At 43.9% G+C, this 16050-nt stretch overlaps 1 pseudogene; it reads right to left on the reverse strand.

Moving 5' to 3' along the window:
• Window positions 1-5705: 5705 nt before the first annotated feature.
• Window positions 5706-16050, reverse strand: part of LOC131396007 (liver carboxylesterase-like) — a 30799-nt pseudogene continuing 20454 nt past the window's right edge.

Genomic DNA, 16050 nt, shown 5'->3' on the forward strand with positions numbered 1-16050 from the left:
TAAAGATTTTAGAGGACAAATTGGACAAAATTAGTGAAAAGATTTAGAATTTAAGTAGAGAAATGAAAACTCTACAAAGAGAGAAATGGAAATCCTAGAGCTGAAAAATGCAGCATATGAAATATAGAATTAATTGAATGGTCTCCACAGAAAACTGAAGAAAGCTGAAGAAAAAATTAGTGAACATAAAGACTGAGTAATGATAAGTATCCAAACTGAAGCACAAGTGGAAAAAAAGGAAGAAAAATGAGCATCAATAACCTGAGGTACAATATAAAAGCTCTAACATATGCATAATTGGAGTCCAGAGGAGAGGAGAAGCAGAATGAAGCAGAAGAACTAATTGAGAAATATTGGTTAAAAAACTGATGAAAAACATAATCCCACATATCTCAGAATCTCAACAAATCCCAAATGGATAAATACAAAGAAAAAAAATTACACCTTAGCACATCATAATCAATTGCTGAAAACCAAATTGAAAAAAAAAATCTAAATAGTCATTGCAGAGTAAAATACACATTGGATTTTAGAGGAAAATAATAAAAATGATAGCTAGTTTTATTAGAAACAATGGAAGGCAGAAGATAACAGAATGATGAAAGAAAAAGCACTGTCCATCCAAAACGTTTTATGCAAGAAAATATCTTTCAAGAAAGAAGAAGAAATGCAGACATATTCATGAAAAAAATATGCTGAGAGAATATGCTACTAGTAGGCCCATGCTGCAAGAAAGACTGAAGGATGTTCTTCAGAAGATGTGGGGTGACATCAGAGAAAATGGCACCATGGGGTATTCCAAGGGCCCATCGTTCCACGAAAACAGTGAATACACTGGTAAAAAACTGTCAAACTCAACTTTATCTGAACTCTGGAAATGAGTCCAAGCTTTACATAACCAGGAAAACACTGAATCTAGAAAAAGGTGCCTGAGTCTTGGTAGGAGAGCTTTGTGGCATTTTAACCAACTTTGCCACTCTCCCCATCCCCATTGTCATGGCAATCTGGTGGATCCTGGAGGAGCTCAAAAGACTTGCTCTTATTGAGCCTAACTCAGAACTTTCCCAGTATGGAGAGGTGACTGACCAGAGGGCTTTTGTCAGAAATATGTAAAGACAAATGTTTTAGCTGTTGTCACCTAGGACAAGGGAAACTAGTTGGGGCAAACAGTAGACACTCAGAAAAGTTTGGGAGGGAAAGCTAGTGAGTGAGATGCTTTGGAAAATAAGGATTTCGAAAGCTCCCACCTTGGGAATCTAAAAAGGTCATGTGCGTGTCATGGGTGGGGAGCATACTCAGAAGAGACCTGTAAGAACCCTAAGCTCTCACATATGTCTGTCCTTCAGGCTCTGTCCAAGCAAATATGAAGGCTAAGAGAGAGTTGAAAATTGCCCAGCTGAGTGTTGAAGACATAGGCCCCAAAAGAGAGAACATCAGCAAAACCTAGGAGGTTTCATTGTGGAGAGAGTGCGGTTTTTATTGTTCTAGGAATTTAAAGAAATCTCTATCAAATCACAAGCTGACCATTAAGTTAACCAAAGACTTTGGTGGCCACACACAACAAACAATACAGACTTTAAAAAATTACTTCATAAATGTCACAAAAACAAACAATACCAACCATAAGAAGCAACAACAAACCCTAGGGAGAGAGATGCATGTGATTTCCAGAGTTGCCACATTATAATATTCAAAATCACCAATTTTCAACAAAAAACTACGAGACATGAAAAGAAACAAGAAAGTAGGGCCCATATATTGGGGGAAGAAAAGAATTAATAAAAACTGTCCCTGAGGAAGTGTAGACATTGGATTTACTAGAAAAAGACTTTAAATAACTATTTTAAATATGGGCAAGAACTAAAGGAAACTATTCTGCACAACTGTACAAAGCACTAAAGTGGACCATAAGAAAGACGTCTCATCGAATACAGAATAGCAATGAAGAGATAGAAATTTTTACAAAGAATATAATAGAAATTCTGGAGTTGAAAAGTATAATAACTGAAATGAAAAATTTACTAGACGGGTTCAACAGCAGATTTGAACAGGCAGACGAATAAGTGAACTTGGTATAGGTCAACTAATATTACCCAATTCAAGGAGCAGAAAGAAAAAAGAATGAAGAAAAAGTAAACAAAGTCTACACTGTGTGATATCATCAAGCATCCCAATATACAATATATAGTAGGAATCTCAGAAAGAAAGGAGAGAGAAAAAGATAGAAAGAATAATTGAAAAAATAATGGCCAAAAACCTCATGAATTTGATGAAAGACATGAATCTACACATCTAAGAAATTCAACAAGCCCCAAAAAGTATTCACTCAAGGCAAACACAAAGAGAGAATCCTGAAAGCAACCAGAGAGAAGCAACTCATTAAATACAAGCGGTGTTCCATAAGATTAATCGCTGATTCTGAATTCTTATCAGATACCATGGAGGCAGTGGAATGACATATTCTAAGTACTGAAAGACAAAAATGAAACCTGTGAACTAAGAATTCTACATCCAACAAAATTATGCTTCAAAAATGAGAGAAAAATTAAGACATTCCCAGAAAAATAAAAACTAAGTCAAGTTGTCTATTATATCTACTCTACAAGAAATGTTAAAAGGAGTTCCTCTGGCTGAAGTGAAAAGATTGATGGACTTGCGGATAACATAAGTGGATTGACATCACCTGTAGAAGCATGGTTACTCAGGTGAGACTATTATTATTTGGTTGGCACTCAGAAGTGTGTTTATTAAAGTGAGTTTGTCCCTGATGAGCTGATTTTCAGAAGCAAAGGGCTAAGAATTAATTTGGTGATTTACAAACGTATGTTCCCTGAAACAAGTTGTAACTGAGCAAATGAACAAGTTTAAAACCAGCTCTAGTGGCTAATTGTTACCATCGCTACAGAACAATCAGTCTGTGAGGACGTGTTTATTTCTAACATGAAAAAATAAATTTTTCTCTACTAACAAAAAAACAGAAAATATGATTTTAAATGATTATAATAGCATCAAAAAACAAAATACTCATGGATACACTTAATGCAAGATTTGAAGAACTGTGACTTAAAAACTACAAAACATTCCTAAGAGAAATTAAAGAAGATATAAATAAATGGAGGGATAGACCATGTTCATGGATTCAAGGACTCAATATTATTATGATATCAAGTCTCCACGAACTGATCTATAAAATGAATTCAATACATATGAAAACTCCAGCAGGCTTTTTTTTTTTTTTTGGTTTAAATCGAAATGCTGATTCTAAAACTTATGTAGAAAACCAAAGGACCTTGAAAATTGTTGGAGGTCTTATATACCAAATATCAATACTTACCATAATGGTACCTTGACCCCTACCTCTACATACACAAAAGTAAATTTAGGAGAGATCAAAACCTAAATGTGAAAACTAGACTATAGAGCTTCCAGAAGAAAACATAGGAGAATATTTCCGTATTAGGATAGGCAAAGGTTTCTGAGAAAGAATACAAAGGCACTAATCAGAAAAGAAAAAAAATTGATAAATTGGACTTCATCAAAATTAAAAACATCTGCTCATCAAGAGACGCCATTAAGAAGGCAAGAAGACAAGCCACAGACTGGAAGAAAACATCCACAATACCTATATCTGACAAAGGCATCGTATCTGGAATACATAAGAATTCTCACACTTCAACAATAAAAAGACAAAAACATAATTAAAAGTGGGCAAAAGACTTGAGCTGGCAGTTTACAAATGAAGCTATCTAAATAGCTAATAAACACATCAAAGGGTGCTCAATATCATTGGCCATCAGGGTAATGTGACCAAAACCACAGTGAGTACTATTACATACTCGCCAAAATGGCTAAAAAGAAAAAAGAAAAAACTAACCATATCAAATACTGGTAAGGATGCAGAGCGTACATTACTGGGAGGAGTTAAAATGGAAAAATCACTTTGTAAAACTCAGCGGTGATCCAGGAGTGGTTTCTCTCGTTCTGGCCCAGTCTCACTCAGCCTTAGGCAGACCTTGTGTCCCTCGGTCATGGAGAGGAGGTTTTCTCAGTGATTCTGCCCCTCCCCAGCAGTAAAAGACCTCTAAGGACCAGGGCCAAGGACGGTCTCCTTTCCCTCACCCTCAATAGATCTTCCCCAGGACCCCAAAAGAGTTGGGTTTGCTGTCCTTTCCTGGTGGTTTAGGGATTTTGTTCTTTTTTGTGTGTGTGTGTGAGGAAGATCAGCCCTGAGCTAACATCCATGCTAACCCTCCTCTTTTTGCTTAGGAAGACCGGCTCTAAGCTAACATCTATTGCCAATCCTCCTCCTTTTTTTACCCCAAAGCCCCAGGAGATAGTTGTATGTCATAGTTGCACATCCTTCTAGTTGCTGTATGTGGGACGCCACCTCAGCATGTCTGGAGAAGCAGTGCATCAGTGCGCACCCAGGATCCAAACCCAGGCTGCCAGTAGAGGAGGACGTGCACTTAACCGCTAAGCCACGGGGCCTGCCCCCCGTGATTTTGTTCTTTAAGGGAGAAGAGTCTGAGCAGGGCTTCCTGCCTGCACCCCTGAGACAGGCTTACTCTGGTCTTACTTCCTGATCCCGATTTTTCTCAGGAACCCCTGAAGGAGGTCCATGGAGAGGAGTCTGTGTAAACTCCCCTGTGGGTCTGTGGCTCCCAAGGGTTTTATACCTTCATACTAACGAACACTTGGCATTCAGCCCTTGATTAGAAGTTTTAGAGTAATTCTACTCACAGCTATGGTGACCTCATCTTCCACCTGTAGGCAGACAGTAAGTCAGCATACACATCCCATCTCTCCTGCAAAGTCCCTGTCTTCCTGAGACTTCAGGGTCATTGTTCACCTGCAACCTCAGCTCCTTGAATGGTGCAGGAAAACTCATGATTTTGAAGATGATCCAGCTTTTTCTCGCTGTTGGGGTGGGAGTGTCACTCCTTAGAGCTTTCTACATCCGAGCAGAACCCAGAAATCACCCCAGGGAATCTAAAAGAGGCAATTTTAGGATGACACTTCAGGGACTCACTCCAAAGTGGTTACATCTTGGACTGAAGTGGTCCAGGCTACAGAAGGGGCTCAGATGAGTTGTTGGAAGAGATGGTCTCAGGGAGGGGCCTGGGAGGATATTGTGTATGTTGAAGAAAGAATTGTAGACCTGTGGAAGGGTCAGTAAAGGCCCAACAACAGTGCCACAGGGTCAGCACAGCACCTCTCCCTCTCCCCTACTTCAGGTGTGTCCTCAATCTGTGCCTCTTCCATCTCTCCATTTAGCTCCACATGGAAAGAGGGACACTGCCCTGTGGGCACCCCACAACCTGTTGGTGGAAGTTGTGGAGGGCCCAGAGACATGGAGCAGATGCAGAGTGTCCCAGGGCCCAGCCTGCTGGACTCTGCTTGTCCAGAGGTCAAAGCAGACTCACCAGAGGCCCCTTCCTGCTGATGGTGCCCTCGCTTTTCAACCTTCTGTCTCTAAGGAGGATGGCTTAACCTCCAGCCCAAGACACAGACTCTGACTTGGTTTTCAAAAGAACATTTATTCCAAAATTGAGGCCACAGATACAGAAATTCCCCCTCCCTGGCCTCTCCCCACTCCTAAAAGACAAGTCCCCAGCCTCCACAATAAGATACCTCTTTGGACCATAAAAACCTCTGTAGAAGACCTCTGTCTCGGTTCTCCCAGGTCCCCTGGCTGGGCTGCCCATTCACAGCTCAACATGTTTTGTGTGGAGTTGCTCCTCTGTTGCCTCTTTGGCCAGGAGCTCTGTCCAGAAAACCACTTCCTTGTCTTTCAGCTTCTGGGCTGCCCGGCTGGTCATGCCAATCTGCAGGTAGCCTTCCTTCTGGTCATATGCCGGCCAATGGGGCAGCCCCTCCCCACTGGGGTTCCTGGGAACAGAATCAAATAGATATTCCTCAAAGCTACTGTGTGGTCCCAACAACCCTCTGAGATTTTCAGGGACCCCTGGTGTCATCTCTGCTAAGAGGCTCACCATCTCCTGGTAGCCTGTCTATTTTTAGAGAGCTCTCATGTCAGAGGACACAGGGCGGGGAATTTGGCCACCAAACAGTAGAAGCTACTCCTTCCCAATAGATGTGCTCTACCCCTTCCCATCCCTGCTCTATCTTTGCCACCACACTCACCCATTGCGAGCAAAGTTGGCCCAGAATTTCATCACCGTCTTGCTGAGTTTGATCTCCTCTTCTGAGGCACCCTCTGTGGGGAAGAAGACAAAAAGCCTTTGCTACTCAAAGTGTGGGTCATTGGTCTGCAGCAGCAGCATCTCTTGAGCTTGTTAGAAATTCAGCATCTGAGCCCTTAATCCAGACCTACTGAATCAAAAGCTGCATTTTAAGAAGATTCTGGGCAATTTATGTGCACGTTAAGTTTGAGAGTTACTGATCTAGGACTCAGCGAAGGACTGCAGTCAAGCCATGAGCAGGATGCCTTCAGGGTCACTGTGCTACACCCCAGGGTTTCCACTACAGCAACCCCACCTCCTAGGATTGTTCTCTTTTGAGTCTTTTCATAATCTCCTTCACCCACCTATGCATAGAATATGAAAAATAAGGGAGCTGCAATGGCCCTAAAGACTCACCCAACCGGGAAAAGCCCAGAGGCACTGGTGTGTCACAAATAGGTCTGAGGTGGGTACATGTCATCTGTTAGTGACAGTTAAGGTATTGAAGACATTTGTGAGAGGTTTTATTTAAAATATTATATTCCTAAATATATTAAATTTAATAAGATACGAGTTTTGATAGATAGAGAGATGGTTGGATGCATAGACAGACACATTAGCCCTGATCCAAGGTCAACACCCACTCTAACCCTACTCTCGCTCACATTCTGACATGCTCTTGTGAGCAGAAGTGGTGGCGGCATTCTAGCCCTTGAGCAGCGCCCTGTACGTGACCCACCACCTGTCATATTGATGCCCAGGTCTGGATTCTTAGAGTGATCATGAATGAGGGCACATGTATACACATTCTGCATCATTCATGTTAGATCAAGAGAAAGGTTGGGAACCTTTGTAGTTCAAACCAGAGACTAAGACCTGGAGAGAAGGAGGAACTTGCCCAAGGCCACCAAACAACCACTTGAACCCAGGTCTCCCAGTCCCCGTTTGTAGTCACCAAACCACTGGCACCTTTTAGAAATGGTGCCCCGAAGACCGAGAAGAGCTCATCTCCGTGGTCTCCTATCGCCATCTTGGGTTTCATGTCTGATGAGAAGCTTGGGCGATACTGAAACTCATACATGTAGGTGGGGGCTCCAGCATCTGAGAAGACATGGATTCACGCACAGTTAATTTTACCAGATACACACCTGGAGGGTATCAAGGTCTCTGGGGGCCCTGAGCACTCCAGGAATTGGGGGCACACCTGGATCCTGAGTACACAACAACAACAATATTAATAGCAGCTGCCCTTGTGAGTGCCAGCTGTGTACTGGACACTGTGTGGCCCTGCAGGAAACCCCTACTTATCAGCATAATAGAGAAATAGTGTTTCAGAAAAGTTCTTTGATTTGCTTAAGGGCACAAAGCTGCTGGAGGTGGAACTGGGCTTGAGCCAAGTGTTTGTTGAACGAATGAGTGAATGAAGATTGAATGAATGAATGTTGAAACCTTAGGTAAATCCATTCAAAATAACTATCATTATAGGGGCAGGGGGTCAATTAACATAAAGTCCTTTGTGTACTGATACATTCACACTCAAGAACATCTCTATACATACAGTTTACACTACTATATTTCATTGATAACAGGCTAGTTTTCATTCCTTTGGAGAATACCTGAAGCCCACTCAGTGTCTTCTATTCTGCATGGTTTTGCACATTTCCAGTATTTTTCTCACTATTCTGAGAAGAGCGAAGCAAATCCAAGTTTCTGATCTGAAAGCGTGAATATAAATACAAACATATGCAGAAAGGTGGCAATCTGTCTCTTCTGTCTCAGGAAACCACAAACCCAGCCTTTACTATTTCTCTGTCACCTCACATGTCTTGCCTCCTGCTTGGCCTGAGGAGTGTTGAAGTGGTGAACAGAGAAGAGGGGCTGAGGAAGGAGGAAGTTGCCTCTCTCCTGCCTCTCTCCTCCTGCCCCTGCCTCCTCTCTCACCTCCCCGCCTCCAAGCCCCAGAGATGTCAGCTTTCCTGCTGATGCTTCCCTGGAGCTGCCATCCTTGCTCCCTCAGGGCTACCTCATGGGCCACCTGGCCATGGAGATTGGCACTTTGCATGGATCATGAGGCCCACAGTGAGTGACTCCAATGGGGGAAGGGTCAGGCCTCAAGTCAGCTGGTGGAGAAATTTCACAGCCTTTCTCATACAGTAACAAATTTAGAAAATGAACAAAAAAAGGAAATGAACAAAAAGATAACTTATAACTGATGACTCTAAGAGACCTCTATTAATATTTTCACACATATCCCATTGACATATATAAAATTTGGATATATTTTTACGTTACTTTGTGATGACTATAATCAGATCTTTACACTATTAAATATTCACCCCAAAAATGATTTAACAGTGTAAGCCATCCCAACATGAGGATGTAGAATAATTCATTTAATTGCCTCCCTCACTCTCTATAATTGGACATTTACTTTAGCAAAAGGAGGTGTTTGAAAGAAGCAGTCCTCTGTGGTTCCATAACCCACTTGTTAAACAGCTGCTTCAAGGTTAAGCAGAACTCACTGACAGGAGGGCATTTAACCTTGCCTCTGCCACTCAGAAGTTTTAGAAAGGAATTCAGAAGACAACCACAGAGGAAAGCACTTCTGTGGATGAGAGAACTTATTTTTGACAAGATGCTGCCGAAAAAATCTTTTTTTTTTTTTAATTTTCTAGCTTAAACCACTAAGATTTATAAAATTCCTACAATCACAACACAAGTCTTCAAAGGGCACAGATTTGGATAATAACAATTAGGAACAACAAGAGAAGCAGAGTCAAAGAGAGAGCTAGTAATCAAAAATATGCAAATTAAAAGTGTCAGCTAATTCTTTTTTTTTCTGAGCAAGATTCGTCCTGAGCTAACATCTGTGCCAATCTTGCTCTATTTTGTATGTGAGCTGCCACCACACCACGGCCACTGACAGACGAGTGGTATAGGTCTGTGCCCAGGAGCCAAACTCAAGCCGTCAAAGTGGAGAGTGCCAAACTCAACCACTATGCCACTGCGCTGGCCCACATATTCTTTTTCTTTTTTTTTTGGTGAGGAAGGACTTATGAAATGGGCAGCATTATATTTATTTTTTAATCTGACTATCCCATGGGACAAAGTTAAGAAATCCACACTCTCATACACGGGGTACCAATTTCACGATCTGTATCAAGAACTTTAAAATGCTCCTACAGTCCAGTCTAGCAATTTTACTTCTAAAAACCAAACCTAAGAAAACTATTAGACACTTGGTTAAAGATTTATGTACATAAGGCTGAGCATAATGTTTTTTGTGGCATAAAAATACAAGCAGCCAACCTAAGTATCCAATAGAACAGGAATACTAAAGTAAATTTTAATCCATGAAATAATGGATGTTTTCAATGACTTTTTATTGCCAGTTAGGAAATGCTTATAATATAGTGTTCTAGGAACAAAAACATAATATAAAATTAATTTTTAAATTATATGTAAGACATGGAACTATTATGAGAAGAAAATGTATCAAAAATTTATAGCAGATAGTTCTAGGTGGAGGAGTTGTCATATCTAGATTCTTCTTTATGTGTTCCCATATTTTCAAAACTTTCTACAAGTGTAAGATAGCATATATTATTACATACTAATTTTATATTCAGAAAAGTTCTTTTTCATCAAAAAGAGAGTGAGATAAACACAAAAATGAAAGAGTAACGTTGATAAAATCTGTGTAGTCCTGGCAAAAAGGCCTTAAACTCAAGTCATGAGATATCAGATAAGAAACACAAGTCCAGTGTGGCTGGACCAGGAGATGATGCAGACAGATATACCACAAATCAGACACGTAGCAAGAGGCAAGACCAAGTTTATGAAAGAACAGATTTGACCCGAGGTGGCTCCTGGCTGAAGAGTTTCATCAGGACCCTCAGGAAGAGGAAGCAGTAACCAGCACTTGTACGTTACTGTCCTGAGCTTGGGCACATAGTAGGCCAGCTGTAGATATTTTTTGTCATGCTTACAACATCCTGACTTTACACCCCTTCCAGCCCAGTTAGAGGGAGAGGTCTGGACCAGAGAATCATTTCCTGGCTTGCATACTAGGTGAAGGAGGGCTCCTAGAAAAGGAAGGGTCCTGTGAGGACCTCAAAACGGCACTCAGAACGAACACCTCCTCTCTAGGTGAGCTCATCTACCCTGACCTCACATCCCAGTCACACAGACGTGGGTCAATGTCAGAAGGTCCTGTGGTAGACCCAGCACACACTGGGATGGACAAAAGCAGCTGCAGACATTGACATTCCCCAAACCAACTGTCCTCTCACATCTCATTCCTCGCTTCTTCTGGCTTTCATGGTCCCAGACAACCCTCCCAATTCTGTGCTTGGTTTCACTCTATCCCCAGATCCAATGGTTAACAAATTAGTTTGCAGCTAGCTCTGACCTTGAAAATCTTCCAAGATGCATCCTCCAAGATTTCCCTTCTAGCCATAACTTCAGATGAGGAGTCCCTGTAGCAGATGTTGTTGGTACCTCACCATATCCCCTACTTCGGGACATGCCAACCTGACTTCCTCCTCTGGCATCTGTAGCACTTTGCCTGAGGTCTTTGGCCACCAGAGACCACTCTGCCCACGTGTGTAGCAGGTCAAAGCACCAGAGAATTAACATCTCCTTGGGAACAGGTTTTTCAACCAATGACACATGGGAGTTGGAGGATAAATACATGAGCTCCCTTGCCGCTTGCTGGGGATAACGCTGAGACACGTCTTCTGCAGGTTTCCCAGAGCTCCCCAGCTTCAGTGTCCACAGTGGATACTTTCTTGACAGGGAAGCATGGATTGGCTTCCTTCTCCTTCCCCTGTCACTTCTCCACACATCTACTGGTGTTTTCTGGGATCATCTCGAAAATAAACTACTTGTACTCCTATCCTTTTCTCAGAGTCGGCTTCTAGCAGAATCCAAAAGAGGACGGATCCCCACCCCAGGCCATATGGAGTTGACCTCGGAGGCCTGACGCTTGGCAATTTCTACATATCTGTCTAAGCTGAGGGGTGGGCAGGACAGACAGAGAAGCTGGTGATGTCAGTGTCCCTCTGCTGTCCACCTTCTGGAACTCACCTCTGTGGAGACGGGCCACAGTCACAGATGGGACACCAAACATCACATCTCCCATCAAGTCCAGGAACAGGTCTTTCTTTTTGACAGGGTCATCTGTCCCTCCTAAATACTTCTCAGTGGCCACTGGAGTTAGTTCCTCGGGGATGTTCTGAAATGGATCAAGAGTGAAAGTGACCACCGTACTCTGGTGAGTGACACAGCTTCTCTTCTTGTGTTAATGATGAACCTCTCAAGCCCTGTGCAACCATCTCCTACCCCATGTAACAAGTGGGAAAGGCAGAAAAATGAGAGTAGAACCCTCTGGTTCCAGACTTCCTTCTCTCATTTAATTGGTCATGATTTGGGGTAAGCCGTTCCCTTCTTTGGCTCTCAGCCAGTTTCTGTGATTCCCTAGATTCTTACAACGATGGGGTAGGACTTCCACAAGAGTGACGTGGCCGTCTTCTGGTCCAACTTGCCTTCAGAGAGTGGGTAGCCCATCATCTGTTAAAACAATGGTTAAGCAATTGGGAATCATTTAGAATTAGCAAGAAGAACAAAACTGACCAACTGACCAAACCAATGCAGGCTGAAGGTCACATTGGCATGTCTTGACGGGCATGGGTCTTTGATGAGTTGGGCAAAATCAATAAATCAAATGGACTTATCATGTCCAAAACTCAAGGAGTGCAAAGAGGATAAAGAAAATGTTAAGAGAAGCTGTCCCAGTCCTTTGCAGTATGTACGTGCATATATATGTCAGGCTAGAGTACACACAATGGTCACCAAGACAGAGAGGGAAGATTTAAGCCAGACTAATGTTGAAATGGAGGGCTCTGGGGCAGACAACACAGACCTCACAAATGCCCTCCCTGTCTCGGCTGACCAAGGAAGCTGAAAATGCCGCCATGATAGCTTTGATCCTTCAGTATAACCTCCGAAATTGTTCTGAAGTGAGAACTGGAGAACTCGGCATGTGACAGCTCCATCCAAACCTCTGCACTAAGGGGCTCAAGCAACCTCTTGTAGGGCTTCTAGCAGCTTAAAGCTGTGTCCCTAGGATGAACCCAGCCCCCTTTAAATTGCCTGCCTGAGAAAGCTCCCTGTTGCCAACTGCATTTGAGCCATCGCTGAGAAGGTTTCCATGGAAATGTCAACTTGTAGGAAGGGAATAATGGCCTTGGACCCTGAGGGAGGTCTGGAGGAGGAGGAGCTCCTGTGACCAAAGATGGGAAGGGTGATGTGATGGGCACAGGAAGTGAGTCTAAAAGACCCTGACATTCTCACCATTGGAAGAAGCCAGCCAAACTCTTGCTTGTTGATTCCGATGATGTAGGGAACAGTGTTGAATGTCTTTTCAGCCAGAATCTCTTCAGGCATCTTTGGCAGCAGCACTCCATCAACCACAGTGGGCAGGAAGGGATGACTCTGGGGAAGAGGAAGCATAGTGCTGGTGCTTCCCCTCTCAGGGAAACACCTGCCTCCCCATCTCCACCTGTCTGAGCAAGAGGTCAGCACCGTAGACCTGCAGGCCCATGGTCCTGACCACAGAACTCAGGGTCCCAGCAAAGGAGGCTAAGTCTGTGTGACCCCAGAGGGCAGAACTTCACCCAGGGCTAGCAGTGGTAAGGTGATGGGGCAAGTCTCCCTCAAATTGAAATATATCTATATACACATATATATTTAAGTATTCAGACCTACACACATACATACACATTTAAGAATATTTCAAATTGAAGTGTATATATATCTACGTGTGTTTCTCTACCCACAGTCAGTTCTCATTACTTTGGTAGTTTACTTCTATAACCTCAACGTGACTCGGGATTAGCCAAACTGCGCCACTGTCCCCAGGGGAAATACAGGGTTAGGTTCCTGGGGGACTCTGCTCACATTTTCAACAAGCTTGTTTTATGTATGTTTAAAGACACCTAATGTAATACAAATTCCTTACAAATAATTAGTCATCTGTAGTTCTTATTTATAAGAAAACACCAGCCAAGAAGGGTGCACACTTTCCAGCCTCGGGTAACGTGACTGTAAATTCATGTCCTTCAGCCTCGTGACAGTGCCGTCCACTGTGATTTTTATCATCAACATCTCACGAAACCACAAATGTAGCCACTTTTCCACAGTTCATCACAACTACAGATGTCACTTCAGCATTTCCAGAGGGGCCTCAGGGCAAATTTCCTCCTCCTTTTCTGGATGTGCTGCACAGTTGATGCATTAACCCAGAACTCACAGCCAACAGCACTGTAACCCACGCCTGGACGAAGCTCATCTAATGTATCTAACATGTATCTCTAACAGCTCATCTAACATGTATCTCTCACATGTTGGGCACATCACAGCCTTCTTGCGCTGAGGAACACTAAACAGCACTTCAGCACTGTGCTGGGAGCCACTTTACACAGAGAAACCCCCAACAGAAAACACAAAAATGTGAAAAATGTGGCACTAAATAGACCATGAAGAGGTCACTTGTTAATAGCATGAGAGATGAAACAAGAAGACAGAGAGTCGTCATGTTTGATCTCAGATGGGAACGCATGTATGATTGTGTGACTCAAACTTTCTGCCCCTCTGTATATGTCCCCGAATGACAACAAATGTGACCTGAGTATTGATTTTGGGTAACATATAAATTTCAGTGAGTAGGTGAATTCACAAAACCAGAATCACGATTAATGACAACTGACTGTATCTCTCTATCTATATGTAAACATAAGTTATTCTTGCTGAGTGGTTTGCTTCCAGGAGGTAGTGAGCTCCTCATTTCTCAAGGGGCTTAAACCGAGACCTGACTCCCCATCAGAGAGGAAGAGCAGGAGAAAAAGAATCAGGGATGGGCTCACGTCATGTTGATAAATGTCTTCATTTTAGGTTTTACCTGTGATGAAAAATGTTTACATGTCACAGATTCTGCAGGGCCTGACCCATGTGTCACCATCTGGGAAGCTGGTTCTGGGTAGTTATGTTTCATATTGGGTCACAGAAGTTATTAAGAGCATGGGTTTTGGAGCCAGACTATCTGGACTTGAAACCTGGCTCTGCCACTTACTAGCTGGCAACCTGGGAAAGTAATTTCACCTGTTTGTGCCTCAGTTTCCTCATCTATAAGACGTGGGGCTTAAATGACTGAACACACACAAAATGCTCAGCACAGTACCTGGTACGTGGAAAGGGCTGGGTAAACACTAGACGTTATTCATTAGCAGTGCTATTACAGATCCCTCACGTGGAGACCAGCTCCATGTGCCATATTCCCCACCTGGATGGCAGGTGAAACTGGACAACCCACAGGCTTTGAGACCCTGTGAATTCCAGGACCTGCATCTGCTCTCCAAGGATCAGTGAATGACAAGCCCGTTCTGGCTGCACAGGGGAAGTTCTGTCAAGTGATCTGACTCAGTAGGAGAAAGGCCTAAATTCTAGGGCAATATGGCTGACAATAGGGGCAAAGGATGTGGGTGACACCACTGCTCTCTTCCAGAGGCTGTGCAGTTCAGAAAGGGCTGCAGGATGCCTGCTAGAGGAGCAACTCCTTCTGGAAGGAGGACACAGGGCAGGGCACGTGGAGGAGGTGCCTGCCACCTGCAGTGGCTCTGGGGAATGAAGAGAATTCCAAACAGTGGGAACAGCATGAACAGAGTGGCAGAGGTGTCACTGTGAAGGACTAATCGCAGGAACCTCAGACCCCGAGAGTCCTGGGTTTGGAGGAAGCTGTGGGGCGTGGACCAGAGAGACAGCAGATGGTGCAGCACGTTCTCTGCACAATGTCTGCACAGAGCAGGGACTCAGATGTGTTTTGAAGGATAACTCCATGGAGGTGAGGGGGTTTGTCTTGTCAGGAAGGTCAGCCTTTTAAGAAGGGGGGACATGCCCTGACCTGGGTCTACAAGGGAAAGTCTGGCAGCACTGTGGGGCACGGGAGTGGGAGGGACAGTAGAGGTGGAAGATGGTGAAAGTCCAGGAGAGACAACGAGGGCCCGATCAGGGCTGCGTCCAGTGGGGGCTGAGTGACACCAGCACCCGTGAGAATGGCAGGCGTCGCCGCTGTCCAGAGTGGGTGCCAGTGGCTGCCCCGGGTGGGCCTCGTGCATCACCTGGCTCAGGTCAAATACCCAGGGGCCTGCTTCACCCCTTCTCTTTTCCTTACACCCCACACCCTGTCCATTAACAAATCCTGTCAGCTGTCACTTCAAGAATATCCAGACATCAACCCCTTCTCTCCACCCCCTCTGCTGTGGGCTAGTCCAAGCCGCCATGATCCTTTGCCTGGATTACTGCAGTGCAGTGGATTCCCAGCTGATGTCCCTGCATCTGCCCCTTCCCTACCTTCAGTTTCAACACAGCAGTCAAAGAGCACCTTTGTAAAATCCAAAGTCTCTCACTCCTCTCTTCAGAACCCTCCCAAGATTTCCCATCACACTTGGAATAAAAATCCAAGTAATTTAAAGCACCCCCCCTTCCATTCCCTTTTCAGCCCTAGGCCTGTTCCTCACTCCCTGCACTCCAGCCACACTGGCCTCCTGCCTCAGGGCCTTTGCAGTTGCTCTTCCCTCTGCCTGGAACACTCTTCCTGCAGTGTTCCTGACAGCTGGCTTCCTCTCCTCCTCCAGAACTCGACTCAAATGTCACCATCTCAAGGACTATTCCCGACCCTGCCATGTAAATTCAAACGACCGGCAAACTCTAGCCCCTTTTCCCATTTTCTTTTTCTCCCTCACGCTGACCATCATCACACACACTACGTATTTTACTTGTCTGTTTATTGACCCTTCCCTCACTCCAGGAG

This window comes from Diceros bicornis, chromosome 32 (assembly GCF_020826845.1).
Source record: "Diceros bicornis minor isolate mBicDic1 chromosome 32, mDicBic1.mat.cur, whole genome shotgun sequence".
NCBI classification, from domain to species: Eukaryota; Metazoa; Chordata; class Mammalia; order Perissodactyla; family Rhinocerotidae; genus Diceros; species Diceros bicornis.